The sequence below is a fragment of the Neopsephotus bourkii genome, unplaced genomic scaffold (genome assembly GCF_033783945.1).
Source record: "Neopsephotus bourkii isolate Nb327-2 ecotype Australia unplaced genomic scaffold, CSIRO-AGI_Nbou_v1 NB_384, whole genome shotgun sequence".
NCBI classification, from domain to species: Eukaryota; Metazoa; Chordata; class Aves; order Psittaciformes; family Psittacidae; genus Neopsephotus; species Neopsephotus bourkii.
The window spans coordinates 2,046,435-2,066,217 of NW_026900889.1; the positions used below are offsets into that span (position 1 = coordinate 2,046,435).

At 47.9% G+C, this 19,783-nt stretch overlaps 1 long non-coding RNA gene across 1 annotated transcript; it reads left to right on the forward strand.

The window, feature by feature from the left end:
• Window positions 1–390: 390 nt before the first annotated feature.
• On the forward strand, window positions 391–1,951 carry LOC133210016 (uncharacterized). Its single transcript, XR_009724834.1, has 3 exons — window positions 391–660; window positions 1,107–1,346; window positions 1,451–1,951. It is a non-coding gene; the product is annotated as an uncharacterized LOC133210016 (long non-coding RNA).
• Window positions 1,952–19,783: the final 17,832 nt, after the last annotated feature.

A 19,783-nucleotide genomic window follows, 5' to 3' on the forward strand; every position in this document is an offset into this window, starting at 1 on the left:
TGGTTTTTGCTGCTGTCCTTCATGAATGCCACACTTCTACAAAGACCATGCTCCACCTGAAACGTGACTTTCCCTTTAAGCCAACACATGATGAAACCTGTGGACATGGCCTTTCCCCTCCCACACTGGAATGTGGTGCAGGGCTTTTGTGGAGCATCCAATGGGAATTGCGAGCCCCACACCTGCACCCCAGCAGGTCAAGGCACGGGAGAGGCAGTGCCAGGGCTCATCAAGGAGCTAATTAATGGCCATGCTGCTGGTGTGGGAGCCCAGGGCTTCTCCTCCCTGGTGGGAAGAGGGCAGGGTGAGCAGGGCTCTGACATCAGCCCTTCCTCCCTGATTAGCTCTGTTCAGCCTGCACTAATGAGCCTGAACTCTGAACCCCCCTGGGAGAGGGGGGGATCTGCCTCTCTCGGGCCTGATACTGGGGGGATCTGCCTGGGAATGGAGGCTGGGAGGCCTGCGTTTTCCTGCCTCGCTGTCTTTATGTGCGGTCGGGATCATAACAGAGCCCAGCTGGAGGAGCAGGGGGTCAGATTAATTGGTCACTGGTATACAGGCTCCAGCCTCCACCAGGAACCAGCAGATAGCCCCTATTAACCCTTTTGGCATCCAGGGCTCCCCCAGCATGGCTTTGAGATGTTCCAGAGGAAGGAGGCAGTAAGTTGAAGCTTGGAGATGACCTGGTGAGGGGATGTGCGACCCAGTGGGGTGTGTGGATCTGTGCATCCTCTGACACAGCACTGCGATGCTGCTGCAGCTCCTCAATGACACAGCTCCCACTCCAAGCTAATTCATAGGGGTGGCAATAACGGGTAGGGAGGAAATTGCATGTTGAATTAAAGGTCTGTGGTGCTCAGGTGGGCTGGTTTGCCACCCTGACACTGACAGAGGTGCTCTGGCTCTTTCTGAAATGGCTAAGAAAATACCTCCGTGTTCACTGTGGTCCTTCCAAATCCCCATTTCCACCACAGTTTTCCTCAATACTGACTTTCAGGAGCACTTCTATTTTCAAAGGGATTAGTTTACAAACAGCTCAAAATGCTGGTTTAGTGTGATAAATAAGATGCAGCTTAGCAGTGACCCCAATCTTCTCATCTTCCCAGGAATGGAGACTGTCTTCAGTGCCCATCAGCCCATTTAAACATTCCTGATGCCAGAGGAACAAGGATCTGTGCCTGCCTTTTGTCCTTGTCCTCTCTGCAAGCTGCAGACACCAGTAGGAGCAAGCAGGGAATTACTTAGGTGTGCTGTGGATTCTCTGCCACTTGAAGACTTTAACCCCAGGAGTTTTTCCCAAGGATCTGCTATGGCTCACACAGGGCTCATAAGCTTGGTGTGGAAAGGTATGTCCTGTATTACGTGTGAAGTCAGACTTGATGATCATAATGGCTCTGTCTGGCTGTAAGAGAATAACGTCCCATGTGGGTTTCCCCTCTCTTTCATGTAGGAATATTCCCAAGGAAGGCTCGCAGTGGAGGTGAAATGGCAGCTCAACACTGAAGCAACAAGCTGAGGCTGCAGGGAATGGCTCAGGGGGAAAATCAAAGGGAAGATGTCTTTGTTACCAACCCAGCTGCAACTTCCTGCTCTGGCTAGAAAATACCCTAGGAGGTGACTGTTAGTGGATTGCATGCCTTTGCCTTGCCTTGCTTCCCCATAATAAGTGAATAATGAACTTGTAGGACAAGGGAAAGGTGGAATTCCCAGAAATTATCATCCCGAGGTAAGCACAAAGAGAGGCTCTGTCTTCACCCATCAGATCCCTATAAACAGATAGAGATTGTCCCTGAAGGAGAGGGCTTTCCTCCACTAAGCACATAAACAAGTACTTCTGATGCAGTGTCACTCCTGTCAACTTAGAGTCATGCCTTTGAATGCAGGGGGTGGATCTATCATTCCAGCCAGGGTCAATGGATCAGTTTCCATCAGGGGTGTATCCTCCATAGTTCTTTTTGTCCACCCCCAGCGTTTAGTCCTGCTGATGCTCCAAAGCTTTCTCCCCTTGGGGTTTTTGATCTATGTGGTCCTGATCTTGCAGCTCTTGCAGTGGTGATTTTGCACTGTGGCTTTTGGGATGAGGAAAGCTGGTCACCCTGCTCTGGCTTATTCATTTACATCAACTGGGGTGTTTTCCTAACTGAGGAGTCAAATGAACTCTGGAGCCATGATGTGCATCTCATATGGGAAATGTAATTTTATTTATGGTGAAAAATGGGATAATAGGACCCAGCATTTCAGATGGGCTGGTGTGAGCACAACTGGTGTTTTGGCAAGCAGCTCAGTGGGTACAACTGATGTCTTATACAACACTGGGAGAACAATGGTGACATTTTAGTACAAGCTACCATTTTCCAGCAAAACACTGGCATTCTGGAAGGGAAACGCCTTCTCTTTCAGAAGCTGAATCATTCAGGTGCAGTGACAGAAGTTCAGGCATAAAGCAGGTTACTTACGTCGGGCTTTGTTGGTGGATGTACAAGACTATTTGCTATTTGGCCTTTCAAAACCACTGTCTGTGTCAGGGTGGGTGTGAAATGAGGAACCTGGGGGATGAAGCCAGCGGTGGCTCACCTGGATAAGGAAGCTGGATTCCATTGGCTTGAGGAACCTGCCTGAGGTCTGATGCTATTCAGTCTTCTAATTAATGATGAGGATACCCTAACTGAGTGTATGATCACTGAATTGGCACTTGATCCTGGTGCTGCCTTGTACTGGGTGACAGGTTGGAACTCTGAACAGGATTGAGTGAATGACCCACAAACTAGAATGTGCTGAGGAGCGAGCACGAGGTATTGCAGGAATAACCCATGGGCAATTGGAAAGGATGCAAAACCAACCAGACAGGCAGGGGTTCTGCAGAAAACGGATTATTACAGGCCACAAGCTGAGCATCAGTCAACAGCTTGATGGAGAAAACTAAGGGATGAGGTGCATTTGGCCTCCAGAAGAGAGAACTGGAAAAGCAGATGAGAGCACTCTTCAAAACCCTTCTGTAAGAGAGGGCACGGTCAGTTCTTCACATGGGTGGTGGAGAAGAGAGTGCTTAAATGTCAGTAGAAGAGGTTCAGACTGGATTTTGCTGAAAGCTGCTATAGGAGAAGGATAGTGAAGCAATGTCACAGATCTCCCACCAGGGTTTGTCTGCTTTAAGCACAGAAAGAACAGAGGAGAAGCTGATCCTTCCCGCACAGAGAGCAGCATGAGCACTCTCCATCAGCCTGGTAGGAGCTTTGCTTTCATGGGGCTGATGAGTTGCACTCAAAGGGCTTAGCGGAAACCTCGGCTCCATTCCTCTGGGGTAGAAACAGTTTATTCTTGCAACCAGGTATTTGTTAATTACCTTCCACACGGCTGCACCGCCTTGTGCTGTGCTGTGATTATGTTACCCGGTGAAAACGGAGCTGCAGTAACAAGCCAGAGCACAGGGAGCAGAGGAAGGCTAATGTTTCAGTGTGCTTGTGTGCTAAGCTCAATCCTCTTCTCCTAAATCCTCTTAACCTCTGTGGGTTTCTTTTCAATCACCTGTGTTGGAATCGAACTTTACCAACATGGACAAAACCTGAGCAACAACAGAAGGCATCTTCTTCTACCTGCTGAGCTCCACAAGCTAACTAACCCACTAAAACATTTATGAATCGACTAAATGCTGATCATTTGAGCTAAAAGTCGCCGCTCTCGTTCTTGCCCCGCGTATTGTCTAGTTGTGCATTGTAATTTTAGGCTTTGCTTGAGGTACTCGTCTTTTAAGATGACTGTGACCAAGTAATCAAGGCTGTCATCACAGCAGAACCTGGCACTTGAGTCTAAAATCTCCCCACTGGTCTTTTTCATTTCCTGGCTCAGCATCAGGGGAACAGATTATGTGATCTGATAGGTAAAATTATCCCATCAGAGGTGAATGTCCTAATAAAAGGCTTTTGCAGGCCTGGTTCTGTGATATCCCTGAGAAGGGTACATTCATTTGGAGCCCTTTATTGAAGGGAATGCTCAGTCCCTACAGAAACCCAGCAGGACAAAAGGCAATTTTAGCTGCTAGAACACACACACAGGTCAACGATGCAAAACTGTTGCATTTTCCTGATTGAAGGAGGGAGGGGAAAAAAGAACAACAGGAAAACACCCCAGTGTTGGATGTTTTGCTCAAAACTGAGAGTTGTGTTTCCCCACCTGGTTAAACTTTGGGGTGACAAGCACTACTTGGCCTGTCTGTACAGACTTAATCTAGAAGGCTTAATAGGTGTTTCGGAGGAAACTTGATCAGGTTCAATGAATATGCAGAATGAAACATGGAAATCTTTCTGGGTGACCTTCTCCAAGACCTCTTCCCCTTTCCCTCACTGTTTGGTCAGCTGCTTTCTCTTGAAAGAGTGTTTTGAAAGGAGCTTTTAAAAAAGTGGGCAAAAAAGCTTTCTGAGATGTACTTTTAGTGATACAAAATAGTCAGTGAGGATGAGGAAGGTGGCCTCTTGGGGACTGCCCTTTCTCCAAAGGGTCCTGCCCAAAAGCTGGTGGGACACGATGCACAGAGCATCTCCTGGTTGCTGGCTGAGCTCTCTGCTTGGGAGTTTCAGCAATTGAAGGAAGAAATGAGGATGTGTCCCTCTATCACCCTGGGGGATTTTGGGGAAGGAGGAGAGCAAAGGGGAGAAGCAGCTGGGTGTTTGTACTGTTAGGAGTGGCTTAAAGGGATGCGGATGCTGGTCAGAGGGAGGTGAAGGCAAACAGCAAGATGTGGTGGATCACTTGAGTGGTGATGTGGTGGGTGAGCTGGGCCCTTTTTTAACCCTGCCTCAGTGGTGTTTCCACACCAAGCCCTACAACTCACTTCATCACCCCAAATCCCCCTACTTCCCACCACAGAGCACCCTCTACAATGGTTGGGAATTGTTCCTGCTTCTTGGTAAGGGTAGGGGAGATAGAGGCAAGCACATCGCACATCTGAAAAGTGTGTTTTCAATTAAAAGAAGAAAAAGAGCTCCAAAACACACAGTGGGTTAAACATTACAGTAAAAAGCATTCAAGCTGCTCTTCCACTGCAAAGTAACCAACAGTTTATGTGTGTGATTGCAGGCAGGTGGTTCCTGTTCGTATTAAAAATGAGTAATTCAAGCTCTCAGAGGATTTCTTCAGAGACAATCTGGACAGACCTGGAAGTCCGATGTGCCTTTTAAACCGTAAGTGTTTCCCCTCTGCATCCCAGAATTCTCCTTCCCAAGCATTTTTAAGGAGCTCTTGGCCAGCGGGTCAGGATCATCTCACTGTGTTCAGGGAGGGGAAAACCTTTTACCGTAAATTGAGATATTTCCCTGCAGCCTTCAGGGAAGTCCAGACTGAAGCTCCTCACTGATGGTGGGTGGGAAACAGTCAGTCTTGCCCACCCATTTCCCACTCCCTTACTCCCTTTGCCCTCGGGCCTCTGCCCCTGATGGGATGACACCACCACCCCATCCCAGCCTCCCTGGGGTCATGCTTCCAGCTCACTTGTGGCTGTGCTTGGGTTGGGGTTCTGCTCAGGCTTGGGTGAAATAACCTGGTGTGCCCCAGCATGGGCTGTTCATTGCTCATCGTGCTGCCTTATGTTGGAGCAGGGACTCTTTTGACGCTGTTAGCGTGCTGCTGCTATCTAAGGAGGTTATACCACAGATGTGTAACAAATCACTGCTGTGCTTCAGTTTCCAGTGAGAGCCACCTCTGCGTGTGCATGGGCTCCTTGGTTATCACCGTGGCTTTTTCACTCCCAGCACTGGCTTCTTGCCTTGCTCACCTTATGCCACACTCCCACTTTCAGTCATTGTCCCAGCAATTAAGACGTGCATCTCCTGCTGGCTTTGCTTAATCAGCAAATCCCCTTAACAAATGGGTTCCCTTTATGCCATGATGCAGTCAGACCCTTTCTGTGCTGTGTGATTACGAATCCACCCAAGGCTTGCAGCAGGTTCTTGCTCAGTGGGATGGGTTTGTTTGGACAAGGGCTGCTCCTCAGGTGCCCTCTGTTGTCACTGCTTTGCTCTAGAAACACCTGATCCCTTTTGAAGGCATCGTGGCTTCAGCTTCCCTGCACTTTGGGCTATAGCTGTTTGGAGATTCTCATCACCAAAGCTCCATGCAGCCCCTCTCCCTATGCACAAAGGAGAAAGCAACTTTAATAATATTGGAGAAGAAGGCCCGAAGGCTGCGCTGCAGTTTAACTTGATCACCCGGGGGAATAAAAGAATACCACATGCAGAGATCTTTTACTTAACATTGCGATGTTTAATCTTGCCCAGTCAGCAGTTTTTGAACATATTCCAGGAAAGCTTTTAAGCCCGATAAAGCCGGAGCTTTTGCATTTTCAAGTGATACTTTAGCTACAAATGACATGCTCTACTTGTCATTTGGCTTTAAAGGAAGGTAATTAAAATCTTCCTAAGAGTACAGTTACACCGGGGAACGAAAGAAACAGAAACTAAAATAAAGAAGAGCGGGACAAGCCCACAGAAATGCAATTTAGCAGATGTGAAATGTAAAGGAAAACTGTTAAAAGATAAAAGTATCGAATGCACAATAGCTGTTTGCCGAAGGAGGACTAATGATATGGGAGGTACTAAGACTTACACTCAAAAGCCTGGGCAAGGCTAGGGAATTTCCAGCATATATTTGCAGGTTTTAAGGCCATTGGAAGCCACAAGAAACAGCAACTGCCTATCGCAGTCCTGGCTGTGAAAGGCATCCTATGTTATGCAAGGTGTGAAGAGAAGGTGAAAGACAAACCCAGTTGTGAGCCTGCACCCAAAGCCAGAGCTGGGTGAGTACAACTGAAACTTCTCAACAAGAGTTTTGGGGGCAATCCCCCGCTATGACGGTGACATGAAAGGTATCAGATGGGGTTCAAAGACAGCATCATTTCTGGGGTTTGGAAGGGGAAGGTGAAGTCATTCCCAAATCAAGTCAGATGTACTGGTGAATCCATGCAAGGTTATTCCCCTGAAGGAAGAAAAGGTGTACATCTCCAGAGGGGTTCCTAACATCTATACTGCTCCAGAGAAAAGCACAGCCCTTGCACAAGGGCAGCAGGAGCAGATCCAGACCTCGCCAGCCCCCCAGGCACACATCTCAGCACGTTTTGGCCCAAAAGGACCACAGCAGGAACTCCTCCTTCCAGAAAGCCTCATGTTGTTGTGTTGTTGCTAGTTTTGGTCTGTGGAGAGGAAAAGGAGTATGAGTGAGGTGCATCATTCCCAGAAGAAACCTTCAGTCCCAAACAGCTGGAACAGTTCAGAGACGTTCCAGTGTAAAAATGGGGAAATGAAATTTTCTCCTAGGATAACATCAAGCCTGCATCATTCAACAGCCTCTGGCATACCCAGCCGTTGAGAGAGGCCTGCTGATGAGTTCAGCAAAAACAGACACTATCCATCTCTCTGGGATCAAATGTAAAATAAGAATCCCTATTTTTTTCCTTTTGGGTCATGCTCCGATACCAGACCAGCCGGAGCAGCTGGTGGTTTGAAACCTGGAACTTCCCTCGTGACAGCGGATTCCCCTGGGCCCCACGTATTTATTACTATCATTTGCCACTATAAAATCAGCAATCTCTCTGCATGTAGTAGTTTCCCTTTGTTAGTGATTATTACTCCCTGATGCCCGTGTCTTTGAGACGAAGTGTCCTTGCTCCAGACAGGCACAAATGCCAGCAGGGAAGAGAAGCAAGTTTCATCCTCAGACTAAAAAGCAGAAGAAAGACGACTGCAACAAGTCCAACTGCACCCCACTTCTTGTCCTTCCTTTCTGCAAGTCAAAATGAGCTCAGTAAGAGAGACAAACTGCCTGCCTAGAGCCCCTGGAACGACTTTGCTGCCTGCCTCAAACAGCGTGATGTGAACAGTTTGGTGGGCATGGAGGGAGTGGAAGTATTATGAGGGGAAAAGCATCTTGTGCTGTTTGGGATGGAGGAAAGTGGGTTTATAGTCAGCCACAGGGTCTATTCAAGAATGGGTGTGTTGGTCCAGTGGGAATGGTGGTGGGGAGATGCTCCAGACCCATGCAGAGGAACCGCCAGCTTAACACATGGAAGCTGTCGAATGGGATGGGGATGGACCTGCCTCCTCAGGGTGGAGACAGCCTCTTGGAGTGGCACCTCACCATCAAAGGCGCTTCAAGCTGGTTTTCCCCTAGCTCTGCTGAATACCCACCTCCGGCTCCAGACAGAGTCGTCTCTGGGGTTACATCTAACACAAATTCCTCCCCGACCTCCAAATATTTGGAGCACCTGAAAGCTTCCCCATCCCAACAGACAAGTTTTAGCACCTCGAAGCCTTTGCTGGCGAGTCCCAGCAGCAGGTGGAACATGAAGAAAACCCCAACCCAGAAGCCAACATACCGTGCTGCTCCCTCGGAGACTGAAGGAATGGGAGGAAAGTTGCAAGGCAGTAGCAGAGATGAAAGATGCTGCAATGACTTTTTGCTGACATGTACAAATGTGATCCTGACTATTAACTTTAATGACCTGCCATTATGTGAGGGAAAAGGAGGGAGGGATCTCATTTTTTTGTAATTACTTTAATTGCCATCCTGTGGTCTTGTTTCGTGCTGCTGGTTTTGCAGTCAGGTGGGAAAATACCCCAATCCTCCCCTTCTGACCCCCTGGTATCTCAGATTTGGGTTCTCTTCTATCCCAATTGTAGCAGAATCTTATCATCTGGGGTACCTAGAAAATGCTCTTGCAGATTTAAGTGCTAAATGAGAGCTCAGGTTTTCACTATGGCTTTGAGATGGTGGAACTGCAGCTACAGACGGGTCTCTGCAACTTAAATATAATTGAGCCCTTAAACAAACCATGGGTTTGCAAAGCATGAGCCAGTGGAACTGGGAGAGGCTCTAAGTAGAGGGATGGAGCACATTTTCTTGTGTGTGAGGGAGGCTTGATTGTGTAAGCACTGTTTATTCTGGTTAAGGGCTCTATTAAAGTTAATGAGACTAATTTCCTTCATCAACCAACTTGCAGTGGTCTGAGAAACAGGATCAGGACAGGATTTTCAGCCCCCATTTTGCATGTTCAATAGTATCTATCATCAGTTAATTACCCAATAAATATGAATGATTATCCCATGAAGAGAAGATTATGACACTGAATACATTAGTCTTTCGCAGTTGTGCTTTCTGTCCATTGTTCAAAATGCTCTCCAGAATGGGAAAACATTTCTGTTCTTGGGTTTAGAGACTAAGAAAGTGAGGAAGAGGAGGATGAAATCCAAGAGCAAGGCCAATGGAAGGATCCAGAAGAGAGGCAAATGATGCATCCACAGAGCTCTGCTGTCTCCAGGCATGCATCCCTCTTGAGCCCAAAATAAGGCTTGCCATCTGGACTGTGTGTTTTGGATTCTGCTCCAACCTCCTCACTGGACTGGCTGCATTTAGAGAAAAACTGGTTTGCTTTTCCAGAAGCCCCCTTTTTTTTTTTTTTGGTGAAAAAAGTGAATTCCATCCGAGTGAAATGTGTAATGAATTTATGATCCTTTTTCGCAGTGATTAGGTTTGGAAGAAGCAAAGAGAGAACTCTGAGAAAGCACTCAAAGATCTTGTTTTGACATTTCTCAAAATGCACCATTTCAATTCTTGTTTCAAGCTTTCCCTTAATTGTGTAAGTGGTTCCAAAATGTTTTCAAGAAATCAATGAGAGGAATGGTTTCAATTTGATTGAAATGTAACATTTTATATGACCCACTCTACTTCTCTTGCAGTTTGTGATTTGCCAAATGTTAAAGAAAAAAAAAGACCTGGTTTTGATCCAGCCCTAAGTGATTTTTTTCCATAGTTTTTCAAAATTGCCAATAAGCCCCAAGCCCCTTTTTCCTTACAAAGTCCTGCAGCTCCCTTCAGTGCCTCCCTCCTTCACTTTCCTACATGTAAAATACAGGTAATAATTTCCTGTCTAACGGAAGGTTGAGCTAATGAACTTCAGGCCACTTGGACATCCTCATTTGGAAGCAGCTCATGTGTTAACAAAGACCTTTGGTACTTCTGGGCACCTTTGGAAGAGGTAGAAGCAGGAGCAGGGAAGGATCCAGGGGTTGAACATAATGCAGGGACACGTTGTGCATTTCTGGTGGCTTCCCATCACCCACAGAGAGCTACCCTGCAGAGCCTTGGCGAGGTTTATTCTGGCAATAGGCACGGGCTTTCACACCTGTACACAGGGCTCTGCGTTGCTGAGTTTGGGCTCAGCGCCCAGGCAAGGAGCTATTTTGAAGTCTCAGCAAGCTCAGCTTTTGATTTGAGGCTGAGCTTTTACTGCCCTGAGTTGGGGGAGGCCGGTATGTGAGCAGAGAGCTCGGCAGGTGTTAATCTTCAGCCTTTGACATGTGCCCTGTGGGGTACGAAGCGTAGAGAATTGCAAAGTCAAGACCCATTGTTGCATCCACCTTTCCTGCCACTTGTGCAGCCTCCGAAGCGCTTTCCTAAAGAGTGTTTGTATTTGTCCTTTGCTGTTTTACTCGAGTTCTTGAAGCAACTAAATTAAATCAAAGGCAAAACGGATAGTATCTTTGGGGCTCCATAGAAACAGCACAGCTCCTCTGGGACAAAGATCACATACTTTGGGGGATTATGCTGGAAAGAGTTTAAAAGAAACTCTGTTAGAAGCAGGGGGTACCAGAAATGACAAACTGCTCCCCTCACCCGCCAACTTTCCTACTCCATTCTTCAGGTCCAAGCGATTTTACAATTTCCAATGAGCTCTGGAGGAGAAAACCAGCTTTGGCCTCAATCAAATCCAAGTGAGCAGCAGTATCAGTCTATTCTGTTTCCATGTGCTCCTGAAAGGGGAGGCTGGATGACTGCATTTGCCTGCAGGGCAGATCTGACGGTCTGTTTCAGGTCTTGAGGCCAATGCATGCAAGGGTACAGAGTTAGTGTTGGTCAATAATTCAAAGCTGTGTCCAGACAGATCCACCCAGCGTTGAAGCCTTGGGGGGGTATTACAAGTCATACTTTCTGACAGTCCTTCAGACAACCTGAATGAAAACTCAAATACATGTGAATAGCCCAACTATACCGGAACCAGACCTAGCACCAAGAAAGCAGCCATGTGTTGGACACCTTTCTAGGTGGGCTTCAATAGAAGAACTTTCTCATGAAGGAGGCTCTTTATCAGTTCTTGTCAGTCCTCTTTGCAGCGCAGGCTGAGCTTGGGATGATGATATGGGTAGCTTCGCTTCAGAGATGTGAGCTCTCTCTCTTTAGACAAGCAACATCAGAAGGGCCTCATCAAGGAACAAATGGTAGAAGAGAGATCTGGAGCTCTTTACACTGAAGTCCCTAAATGTCTCTGTGACCACCAGTCCCCTGTCTGCTACCTGTCAAACTTAACGAAGCAGGTCAAAAAGGACACGGGTTGTTAAAGCTGAGTATTCCTGCTCAGGGTAGAAGCATGTTGATAAGGGAATACTCCGCAATGCTGTTTTGTGGAGCATTAGAAAGCTTCCCTATCCAGGGCTCTTGGTCTGGTACCTTTAATCACCATTAGTCTCACAAGGCAAAAGAAGCAGCAAACATTCCTTACCCATTTTATTGTTTTCTACTTAGTCAACAGTTAATATTTTTGGAAGCCTTGGGGTACTGATTGCTATAATTGAGTAACCCCCACAGCAGAAGAGCTCTCTCTTGCTTTCAGTCCCAACTGCTGGCCAACTCCAAGCAAAAGAATTAAAAAAGCTGAAAAAAGTGCTGCGTGTGTAATTTATCCGAATGCCATTGCACGCTTGGGAAGGGCAGCAGGGAAACCAGCATTCCTGTCTCCAATGAGCATTCCACAGAAACGCATTGAGGAAAGGAAGAAAAAAATAAAAGCCAACACACAAAACACTTCGAACAGCTTCCAAATGCCACGATTTGCTCTGTAGAGAGGCAGTGTTGGCTTACCTTCTCCCCCAGCCATGCCTCCATCTCATTACTTGAAGGTGCTAAGCAGCTTAGCTGTTCCTAACCCAGATTCCTTTGCAAAGGACTCTGTGTGCTAAAGAAATTGGGTTATGTTGAAATGGGATCCCTAGCAGGAGGAGAGGGCTGTCTAGCCTCTATGCTCAGGACCGGACATAGAGGTAGGCATCAAAGACAAGATGGGCTGGAGTGCAAGGAACTAGATCTGTCTCCCATGCAAAGGGTGAATGTGGCTTTGACAGCCTGTGCTGGGGTTGCGGGACAAGGGCTTGGGCATGGCGGGTGCCTGATGCTGGAGCAACACCTCCTGCATGTCCCACTTCTGCAGGTGTGAAAGCTGATGGGATGTCAGCTTGACTGCATTTATTAGAAGTGGTGAGACCCCGTTGTGAAAGGTTCAGTATCTCAAGCCATTGACTGAACAGAAAGCCACTGCAGTCAGTTTGCATTAATGAATATCGCCTGTCTCAGGACAAGGAGTAATCTGATGGTTCTCGCATGGGTCCTGTTTCCTTTCCCAAGTAAAATCACAAAGCTAACACATCACTGAAGCATCACAGCAACAGGTCACTACAACTACTTTGTACTGCTGATGTCTCACCAAGGCTTGCATCTTTCAAATCCCTTATGAAATGGATGGGGCTTGGAGCAACCTGCCCTAGTGGAAGGTGTCCCTGCCTGTGGCAGGGGGTTGGAACTGGATGAGGTTTAAGGTCCTTTCCAACCCAACCCATTCTATGACTCTATGAAATAAACCTACTGGTCAGCAGATGACTTGCTAGCAGAGGCTTTTTTCCTCAGTAAAGGTACTTTCCTTTTCTATTATTTATTAATTACCAACCACAGCTATTGTTATATCTTTTCTAATGACTTTCCTTCTATTCTCATTCTTGTTTGCTCTGGTATGAAAAACTAACTTAAAGAGAGGACTTCAATGAGATCATATTGCAGCGTCACAAAGGGAGGAAGGCGGGTTAGAAATCAGGTGTCCTGGGCACAGCAGGGTGAAAGCACAGCCCGGCTGGAGCAAGGACACTGAGTTCAACAGAGCCTGTGCCTGGCTCTGGAGAAGCAAACTTAGCTAAAAGGGTGTTGTTTAACAAGTTTTCAAGTTTACTTAGCTTGGGCAGTGGAACTTGTCTGGCCAGTTTGAATCGTTTTCACTTCCTTGTTCTTGTTTGCAGAGGATGTGGGAAATGCACAGGAAAGATGCAGAAAGGATTCTGCAAGGGAAAGCTAAGCCCCAGTAGTATCTTTTTGCTAAAAAAGAGGAGAATAACTCTAAGTTTAGACTCCTTGTTCCTGATAACAGAAATAAATTGAAAAATACACTGAAAGATCCATCACTTTCGAGAGATTATTATCACCAGTGCAAAACCCCATCCCGTTTCACACTCTCCAGAGATGCTGCCTGGTAAAGGGGAACCTGACAAGCTGCTGGTCTCCACACTAAGAGGATATAAAGCTAATAAACCAGAGGGGAATTTGCCCCCACGTTTGGGTTATTATTTCTAACTGTGTATATTGGGAATATCTTCTTCTTTATTCTTTGAAGAAGTGCGTAGGATGCTGTTTCCACATGCCAAGTGATGAGTCCTCCTGCCAGCTTCCCTCCCCATCAGACAACTGTTTGGACACGGTGCCATGCTCCAGTGGAGTTATATGATTTAATCCCCTGATGGGGGTATGTTAAAACTGTCTCCTTCCAAGACAAACACATTTTTTAAGGCTGAATTCTATGCCACATATCCTGGATACCAGGTGTAAGTCTCTATTCAGAGAAATATCAGCACCCTCGTTCCCCTTGTTTCCAGCCTGTGCATCATGTAAAGCATTTGTGTGTTTTGGAATTAAAATCTCAGCTTAGAAAAGAGCTGTTTCAGCAGCACTGAGATCTTCTTTTAATGACCAGAATTAAGTGTCCCTGATTTGTGCAAACTTCACTAAACATTACATTCTTCAGGAAGATTCTACCTCTGACATTCAGATTCTTTTAAGGTGTTTTAGTGGCCAAAACCAGCAGTATTCCAGCTCACTGCCTGCTTCTGAACTTCTTGGCTAAGCAAAGCAGCAGCTGCTTGGTGGACCAGGAAAGGAGGATTGTGCTTTTGTACAGGTTTTGAGGCTGGTCCAGTCCCTACCTCCTCATCTCATGTTGAACCTGGATCAGGGTTGATCTTACGGCTGGTCTTTTAAAGGCGGCTGTCACCCATTTCTGGAGAGGCGTATCCCGTGATAAATACCTGTGGACACTACAGAGGGGCACACAGGGTGTTGGCCAGTCCAGGACTGCTTTTAGTAAGAAAGTTGGGCAGGTATTGCTGCTGTATTCCTCGCAAAGGTACTTGAAAATAAGAATAGGTGTAGGAGTGACTGTAAGAGGGACATCAACAAAACTTCTGGGGATGCAGCTTTAGCTGTAAGATGCTCACAGAATCACAGACTCAACCAGGTTGGAAAAGACCTTTAAGCTCATCAAGTCCAGCTATTGCCCAATGCTGTCAAGGCCACCACTAACCCATGGCACTGAGGCCTCGTCTCCAGGGGGTGTGAACACTTCCAGGGACAGTGACTGCAGCCCTGCCTTGGGCAGCCTGTTCCAATGCCTGAGCACCCTCTGGGGCAGGAATTGTTCCTCAGCTCCATCTAAACCTGCCCTGGTGCAGCTTGAGGCCATTTCCTCTTGTCCCATCCCTTGTTCCTTGGGAGCAGAGCCCAGCCCCTCCTGGCTCCATCCTCCTGTCAGGCAGTTGTAGGGAGCCATCAGGTCCCCCCTGAGCCTTCTCTTCTCCAGACTGAACCCCCTGGGTCCCTCAGCTGTTTCCCATCACACTTGTGCTCCAGGCCCTGCACCAGCTCTGTTGCCCTTCTCTGGAATGATGTGCAGATATCGGCTGGCTCCTGGAGCAAGATGAGATCCTGGGAGAGAAATGGAAGAGAAAACACCTCTGTCTTTCTCCATCCTTTATTTTTGCAGGCTAATAGGATCTTGAACAGGGTCTACAAGAAAAGACTCCTCATGCATTCAGCATGACAGGCAGGAGTAACCCATAAGCTCAACATCAGCTGAGGAAACCATCTCCTCTGTCCATGCCAGAGCCTGCTCTGCCATTCCTGCTTTCCTGACAGAACCAAGGGCTGTTGCTGAATCAATGGGAAATCAAAACCCCACAGCTGGTTGGGCCACCTGCGCCTGCAGCCCCCATTGCCCGTCGCTCTCTCCCTTGGGACAGCATCCAGTTGTGGATAGGGGCAGGGAATGCTGGCATGGGTCCGAGCCGTGGGGTCAGCCGGGGAGGCAAGGGGCTGCCCGGCCCCAACACTGCGCCTGTTGTGGAGCGGGATTACTGCGGGAATTAGTGCCGGTGGATAGAGACCATCTCTCGGGCAACAACTGTGGGTGTCCTTTCCCCCAGCCCTTCCCAGGGAATCTGCCAGCCTGGCCTGTCTCGAATGCAGCCCCTGTGTGTCGGATCAGCACAGCTGTATGTGCGCCACTGCTAATCCCCCTGCACAACACGCCGTGCGCCAGCTGCCCGGCCGAGGGGCCAGGAGGCCGGGGTGGTGCCAGGGCCCACCATGGGACAGCCTGGACCCCCCCTCACCCTCTGACCTGCCGAGGAACTCGGCCATCGGTGGAGGGTTCTGGTCTTCACTTGTATAACACAGCCGTGCTCTGGTACAGGAGGTGCATGAGGCTCTGGCTCTTCTTGCTCAGCATCCTCCTCATCTCTCCATTTGGACATCCCTAGCACATTGCATTGCAAAGAACAGTTGCAATCTCAACCCTCTACTCTCCTTTCAGGTTTGTCTTTTCATGGCAGAAGGTAGTGATGCTTCACCATCCTCACCATCAGCCCGGCTGCATCCCTCTGGTCCACATGTACGGCTTCAGGCTCAAGCAGGTAGGTACCAGTACTGAAATCCCCATCACCCTTCCCAAAGTGCTTTGAGATCTGAGAAAACAGTGCAAGACACATCCCTCCTCATTTCTGGGGTAATTAGTCCCTGTGAGTTAATTTCCCAGCCGTCGGGCCCAGCAGATGGATTACAGATCCGCATCGCCCACACCGGATGAGGATCCTGTCACAGCGCCGTGCTCCCGGCTCCGGAACACGCAGCTTGTTTGTCTCTGATTAGGAGTGCTCTTGCCTTCCAGCTTTCTGTCACCACACTATTGTTTTATAACTTGATACCTAATTTATTTTAATGACAACAAATAATTTGGCAAGTGCTCTCCATTCTTGTGCTGGCAAAATCCTGCTCTCAGATTGATAAAGCTGCTCAGTTTTGGGGGGGGGGGGGGGGGTGGGTGTTGTTTTGTTCTGTTGATTTGGGGTTGAGGGTTTTTTTTGGTAGAAACCTAAAGACATCAAGGCATTATTTGGAAAGGTGACCATTGACCATTGACACCCTGCCTTCCCTTCAGGGCTGCCACTCAAAGGAGAAGCTGCCACGCCAAAAATGTGTATTGATAAAGGGATGAGTAACACAGAGAGCCAAACCCAGCAGGGCTGTGGAAGCCGGCTGCATCCCTCTTCCCTTCCCTCACAGCCAGAATGATAATGTCATCCTATTGCTCACCAGAGAGCCTGCCCTTGGTTCCCTGTCCAGGAGAGGCATATCCCTTCTCCCCGAGCAAGAGCAGCTGCGGTCCCTGTCCATAAGAGGCTGGTGCAGCCCTTAGAGGGATTTCCAGGGATCTTCCCAACTTGAGAGAAGTCACAGGGAGATGCACAGGTTCAGCAGATGGGATCTGGGTGGTTGAATTGAAAGCCAGTGACAAATTCAGCAGCCATCATTACAAGCATGACCAGAAGTGACTCCCTGAAGCTCAGATGATGCCTCAGCAACAGGCTTGGCCTCAAGCCCCTGAAACCCCCTCCAACAAATCCCTGTGTTATCTTGTTTCTGCATACAGGGTTGAACTCCAGCTTAAGCTTCCCATCTGTGTGGTGTTGCATTTGGAGTCCTCCTGCCTTTATGGGTGTTTCCATGGCAGAGCTGCAAGGAGGAGGCTGTTATCCTGCATGCATGAGGGACACCCCATCAGATGTGCTCCCACTCACTCATCCCCGGAGATGGAAGCACCTACAGGGTTGAATTCAGCTCCCTATGAAAGATTGGTATTAATGGATGCTGTAGGCAGCAGTAACTTCAGGGTCTGCAAGACCAGAGCCTTGGAAAGGGGTAGAAATAGACTTTATAAGAGGTCTTCTTGCTACGTGAGACATGGCTCTGACCTTATCCTGCCTGACCTCTGGGCTATATCGGTTTGTTCAGCCTGCAGATAGACTGATGGATCACAGAGATTCCCCGTCCTGGAAAAACACACTCCTCCTTTCTTCTGGGGACCTGGGGAACTTCTACTCTTGTTTCGTGTTCCGATAAGTAGAAACAAGGAGCCAAAGTGGAGCAAACCCAGATGCATTAATTAAACAAACACAAACTCCACGATCCCTGCACGTCCCCAGTGTGAAGCTGGCTCTGATTTATCAAGACACATTTGGCTTGCGAAGAATGAGGCCAAATGCTTTAACATCTACAGCTCTCAGCTCACAGGAGCCCACAACACTTGACCTCTCTGTGCTGGCTCGTGGGCAGGCAAAGAGATGCTGCCAGCCAACGAAACAAGCCCTCCTTGTCCTCCCTGGTATGTGAGCCCACGGCCAGTGACCCGAGTGGGGCACACAGATGGCACAACCCCCCCCAGCAGAAACCAGCTTCTTTGCAAAGAATAACCCCTCTGTAGCTTTTCTTTTCTTTAGCTCTAAAAATAAAAGCAGCAAAACAAACGGGAAGGGACACATGGAGTGAGGAGCAGGAGCTGGGAGGATGGAGAGGAGCTGGGGATCTGCCTCTGGGATTCACAGTCTGTTGCTTTAAATTTGAAACTATATCCCTAGGGGACACTTGAAGTACTAAGGAAAGGGTGAATTGCAGGCCAATTAGAAGAGTCATTATTAAACCAATCTCCTGCTAAGGCCAAAAAGAGTTCACTCTTGTGTTGTTGAGTCTTCGAGTATACCATAAATTGCTGCAACAGGGAACAGCCCACCTCTCCATGCCCACTGGGGAGAGGTCCAGGAACGATGGGTTACACTGCACCAAAGGAGTTTTAAGTTGCAAAAATCACCCTATCTGCAAGAAGAAGCTGCCTTGGGTCAGAGTCCTCATCCTGGAAGCTCTCTGAGACCAGGTTTGACCCACTGCTGCCAGGTACCTGGGATGACTTCTTGCTTTCCATCATCAGTGACAATAGCATTCAGCTTGTTGTGTGATGCCGGTTGCAGAGCTTCTTCATCCAGCAGATGCATCTGGCTTTGTTGTTGCTACTATTGGATCACCATCAGTGGCCTCTGGGGTGTGATTTCCTTCCCCAGAGTTAACCCTTGTTTAAATCACATCACAGCAGAGCAGACATGCTCTGCTACAGTCCAGAAACTGCCCAGGCCCTGCACCATCTTAGTTTAGAGACTTAAACTGAGCCTTACTGGTAAGCCAATAATGCAATGGTCAGGGCTGGTGCTTAAGTCTGGGATTTGTTGTGCAAGTGCTATAATGTGCAGTAAAGCATTTGGCTAAGACCAAAACAAGCTGGAAAGCCACTTTCTCCATTGGCAGTGCCCAAGGTAGGGGTGTTTCCTTTCTATGGCTGATAGGGGTAAATCCATGGGATAAATGAGGCTGTGTTTGTTTCTGGCTCAGAATGTCCCTGCCAATCCTGGCTGGAGAAACCTGAAGACTGCTTGGGCAGTAAAAAGATGGACTGCCACTTCCACATCTTGCTGCATGAAAGTGGTGGTTGTTTCTACTCAGAATTGGGCTTCCTGCAGTGCTGGGTTTATTTTCTCAACACAGCTGCTATGAGACCTATTGTTAAGGGGATAGTTCATATTTAAATACATACTGATAATTGGGAAGGCTCAAATCACTGCATACATTATGCATTTCGGTTTCAGTGATTTCTGAGCCTGTTCACTCTCTCAAGCACACTGCAGTTGTGGTTTGTTCACAGGCAGAGCTAATAATTGCAGTTTCATATGGAAGGGAAGGCATCACAATTCAATAACGAGTATTTGATGGAAGGAGAATACCAGTAAGACAGAGGTCATAAAAATACCATACACAAACCCAGCTGTTTAGCCATTTCCTCCATTGCTCATCACTGCAGTGTCTGCTGGCTGAATGATTTCCTTTCTGTTTAAAGGAAGAGAAACGACCAGGCAACTGAAAAGGAATTAAGCCCTAAAGTGAATGCAAAAGGTTCCCAACCAAAAGAGCATTTCTTTTTCTTGCAGATTGAATTATGTTGGTGGACACTATAAAAACACAGGCCACGGCTAACTGCAACTGTTCTGCTTGCTCACGTTTACAGTGCACTGGGATGTTTCTAAGCAGAAGGTTCTTTTAACCCTGGTTAAGCGGTAAATAGGTGGGGTCTTCTTCAATTGGCTCCAAATTTAGCTTGACCTCTAGGTCAAGTGGTTAATTAGGGGCTGTCAGCTCACTAAGGTTCCTGTGAAGTTGCTTTAAGCTGTACTTAAGAGCTGCAAACCTCAAGCCAGGGTTGCTTTGTGCAAAGGCAATTTGGGGTGTGCTGCTGCTCCCTGAAAGGATGCTGCAGAGATTGCTGCAGATGCAGCCCTGAGGCCTTGGTTTGGATGCTGGCATGGTCCTGGGCTCAGCACAAGGGAAGGGTGACACATTCCCAAGGTCAGGTGGGTACATAACCTTTCTTTCCAGCTCTATTCCGATGGTCTTTTCCACTTCTGCCTAACCTGGAGGTCCCAGAGGAAGGACTGAGCATGCTGTCCATCCTTTCCCCCCCCCTCCTCCTGCTCTGCGGCCAGGAATTTCCACG